We start from the raw sequence: 4729 nt of genomic DNA on the forward strand, positions 1-4729 counted from the left end.
ATATTCATGTCTTCCCTTAAATCTGGGAAGCTTTTTGCTGTTATTTCTTTGAATATTCCTTCCTCCCCTTTCTTTTTCTTCCTCTAGGATGCCCACATGCCTATGCTGGTTTTGCTTGATGGTGTCCCACAGGTCCCTTGGGCTCTCTTCACCTTTTATAATTATTTTTTCTTTCTGCTCCTCAACCTGAACCACTTCAGTTGTCTTGTTCTGAGCTCCCTGATTCTTTCTTCTGCCAGGTCCAATGTGCTGTTGAAACTTGCTAAGGGATTGTTAATTTCCGTTATTGTGTTCTTCAACTCCAGTATCTCTGGTTACTTTTTAACATTTTTCTGTCTTTATTGAGATTCTCATATTATTTACATAACATTTTCCTGATATCCTTTTGTTCTGTCTCTGTGTTTTCCTTTATCTCATTGAGCATATTAAAGATCTTTTTCTTTTTTTTTAAGTTTTTCCCTGTTTTGTCTAAAGTCTTGCCTTCTTCATTCTGGCTTCTGGTGAGCCATCATTTCCTATTTCTTAGTTTGCCTTGTAATCTTTTGCTGCACATTGTACTTTTTAACATTTTAAAGTGTTCACCCTAGGATTTAGTTGTGACCTATCTTTTCCTTAAGTTTGTATGCAGCACGTGTTATGAAAGAGATTTCCGTGCATGCCACAAGCTAACAAAAGCAAACTAACCAGCTCCAAAAACACCTTTTGAAATATTTTCAAAAAAATGTTTAGCTTTCCTGTCAAGATCAGCCCACAGAGAATATCAGCAGCAGGGTTTTCTTTATCTTTTCTGAGCCTGTCTTCTCCTGGGTTCGTACTTACATGTGGCCTTAAGAAAGCCCTTGTTTACGGGAATCCAAGGATCCCTGTCTACTCCCATCACAGCAGACTGCCTCCCCTCCCAGGAGCACTGCATGTGACCTGTCCCGACTGCTCTTTCTTAGACCGCTCTAGCTGTCCACAGGCTCCTGAGTGCAGGGCAGGTTCCGGCTGGAGCCAGAGACACGTCCCCTGGCTCGGTGTCTCGGGCCACGCTGTAGATTGGCGCCCACTGCGGGCAGCGTGGATGCGTGGGGGTCACTCTGCTGCCTCCAGGGCAGGGCCGGGGCCAATGGGGGGGGCGGAGAGGCTGGCTCCGTACTCAGTGGAGGAGAGCTTAGGAGAGGGGCCAGCAAGGGGGCAACAAGCTTCACCTGCTGTTTAAAAGAGTCACGCTCACTCCGTCCAACCTTTTCCTGTCTTCTGCCTGGGTCTAGGGAAGACGGCTCTGCCGCTTTGTGCCACTTGTTCCAAGATGCTGTGGGCACGACACCCAGGAGGGCCTGACACCCCACATCCACTGGCTGGAAATCTTGTATGCTTTTTTTTAAAAAAAAAAAACAACCTGTATTTATTCTCTCCCAGTTCTAGGTCAGAAGCCCGAAGTCAGCGTCCCTGGGCTGAATGTGAGGTGGTGATGGGGCACTGTTCCCGCAGGGCCCCGAGGGACTTGCCCTGTGCCCCTTGGGCTGCTGGTGGCCGCAGCCCTGCTCGGAGGGTGGCACGTCCCTGACCGCAGAACCAGTGTCTTCAGAGCCTTCCATTGTCTTCACACCACCCCTGTGTCTGTCGACTCTCCCTCTGCCTCTCCCTTTTTTTTTTTTTTAACTTTTTTTCTATTGTGAACTATAACATATACAAAGAAGCAATACGTTTCCAAGTACACTTTAACAAGTAGTTACAGAACAGATTTTAAAGTTTGTATGGGTTACAGGCTCACGAATTTTCATTTTTTTCTTCTACCTGCTCCAAGCCACTGGAGACCAAAATAAATATCAATATACCTTATGGGTTTTTTTAGTGATGTTTTATATACAACATTATCTTGACAGTATCTCTTAAAACTTAATGTATGTACGTGCTGTCACTTAGCTGTCCTCCTTCGGAACTCTTTCCTACAGAAGCCAAAGCAGCAGCCCTTAAGGCTGTGTTATAACAAGAAGTGCCTTGTTATAGCATTGTTTGCAGTGGATGCTCAGGCTGAATACGTTACAATTTCCTAAACTCCTGAATATGGAATAATTATATGTAACTCTTAGTTATATGTATTAATCTGGGATTAATTTCTATAATATGATATTAAGTGAAACACAGGAGGTTGAAGAAAACCATTATGCTGATCCCATTCTTATTTTTTTAAAAAGTAAACTCTGCCTGTGAGTGTGGGAGTGCATGCATCACCATTAAAAAGGCAGAAAAGGGCACATATCACACTGTTAGTATTGATAAGATCGGGGCACTGTGGGGAGGGGACAGAAGATTGCTAACTTTTTTATACATCTTTATATACTTTAATTTGATCTGTGTGTGTGAGTTCTGCAACTAAAGAACAACATACAGTAGCATGAAATTTCATGAATTAAAAAAGATACTGGGTTTGTTTCCCAGTGCCAGCTCATGCAAAAAAAAAAAAAAAAGATACTGATGTTGCACATTAATGTACGGGAATCAGAAATACAGTATCAGCTAATAAAAAGTAGAAAATCACAACTGAGACATTTTTAAGAACTGAATAAACTGACTTTTTTACCTGTGTAAATAAGCATTACCAAAACCACCTTTTAAAAAAGCCTCATATTCAGAATGCTCCATTTTACTTATAATTATAAGAAAGGCAAATATGAAACAATTTTTTAAGGAATCTTTTATTTTTGGAATAATTTTAGATGTACACAAAGGTTGCAAAAATAATGCAGCTTCCACGTGGCCCTCCCTGCCTCATCTGATGCTAGCCCCTCACTTAGCTGTGTTCATTTGTCAAAATTAAGAGTGGGCACTGGCCCATCACTATCAACCAGACACCCTTCACCTCTTTTCCAGGATCCAGTCCAGGCCGCTGCATTGCATTTGTCAAAATGCCATTCTCTGTTGGTGGATCAACAGAGATGAGTGTTGGTGCTGCTGGTGGCACTGGGGGTGAGCAGCGCGGCCCCACCCAGCTGGGGAGAAAGGAGGCAGTTTGGCAATATTCATCGCAATACACATGCTCATCACCTTCAGCATTTTCTTTGGGAAATTATCCCAGTTATATCTGTAATAGGCACAAGGAAGTTGTGCAAGCTCATTTATTGCAGTGCCCTTTGAGATACTAAAAGGCTATTGAGAGAGCATCTGATGAAGCGATGGATGCAAACACGAGAATACCATTTCTGTTAAAGTCAGAGGTGCTGTGGTGAAGAGCACGAGCTCCAAGGTATAGTTAGACTGAAACAAAACAACCACAATGCAGTATAGGGTGTATACTCTGCATCCTTTGGGTAAAAGGAAAAAGCTGTTTTTAATACATGTGCACTCTTGGCTAGGCAAGGAATGTCTCTAGAGGCTATGTAGAGACATGCTCGTGACTGATGCGCCTCGAAGCTTCTCTGTCACCCCCACTCCCACACAGTTCAGCGCAGCTCATACACTCACAGCCACGCGCTACCTCACCTCTATCCATTTCCACTCACTACTCAACATCTAGTTCAGTCTTACACATAAGTACAGATTTTCTTCCTGAGCCATAGGATTTGGAGTTTGCTCCCTTTACCAGAGTCCTAATAGTGAAATCATACTGCATTTTCCCTTTTGCATCTGGCTTATTTCACTCAGCATTATGCCCTCAAGGTCCATCACGTTGTCATCTCCTTCAAGACTTCATTTCTTCTTAAGTTGCTAGTTTACAGTTCTAAGGCCGTGAAATATCCAAATTAAGGCAAGCCTATAGAAATGTCCAATCTAAGGCATCCAGGGAAAGATGTTCAGGGTTTCTCTCTCAGCTGGAAAGACATATGGCAAGAGCTGCTGGCTTTCACTCCAGGAACTTTCCACAGCTTCCCTGGGGCTCTGTCAGTTCTGTCCACTCTGAACCTTTTTCCAAAATGGTTTCCTCCTGCTGGGCAGTTGGAGCCTGAGGAGCCTTCCAGTTCTAATGAGCTGTTAAGTAGTAAAAACAAAGCAAAAAAAAAAAAGCCATTTCAGAGCAGGATCCCTGTTCCTCAGGTCTGTTGATTAGGAGCTTAAGCTGGTGCATTGCCTGTTATCTCCAGGTCCTGTGTACCCCACCCTCCTTTTTTAGGGTCCAGCCCTTTTCCAGTATTTTGTGCTGTCCGATCCAAAAAGCCTGTTATTTTTTCTCATCAGCCCTACTCCCGCTCTGCAGGGCAAAGACTCCTAGTACCTTTAGGTCTTATTCGAGGTTTATTTGAGCTGGGGGCCTATTTCCAGTAATGAGAATATGTTAATTCATTCTACAGCTGAAGCCTGGTAGCGCTCAGCCCCTGCTGCTAGTGAAGGCCCTTTCCTTTCCCCTTGGGAACGCAGCCAGCCTCCGGGCTTGGGGGCTCACAGTTCTGGGGGGGCTCACAGCCGGTCCAGCTTGTCCAGGCTCGGGTACGCTGTGTCACTGCTGTGGCCCCAGCAGTTGTTCAGTCCTGTTCCTGGCTATTTACTAGCTGCTCTGGAGGACGAACTAGGTTCCACACCTCACTACACAACCTTCTTGGAAGCCCAAAATGGTTCCCTCTTACAGGGCTCCAGTAAACAATCCTACCTTGGATGGATGGGTCACATCTCCATGGAAACCATCAGAAAGGTCCCACCCAGCAATACTGAATGAAATTAAAGGTCTTGGCTTTTCTGGACCTTGTTCTGAACCGCCGCCCAGCATCCCTCCCTTCAGCACTGCTGGCAGGACCTGTTTGCCTGGGCATGT

The sequence above is a fragment of the Tamandua tetradactyla genome, chromosome 6 (assembly GCF_023851605.1).
Source record: "Tamandua tetradactyla isolate mTamTet1 chromosome 6, mTamTet1.pri, whole genome shotgun sequence".
NCBI classification, from domain to species: domain Eukaryota; kingdom Metazoa; phylum Chordata; class Mammalia; order Pilosa; family Myrmecophagidae; genus Tamandua; species Tamandua tetradactyla.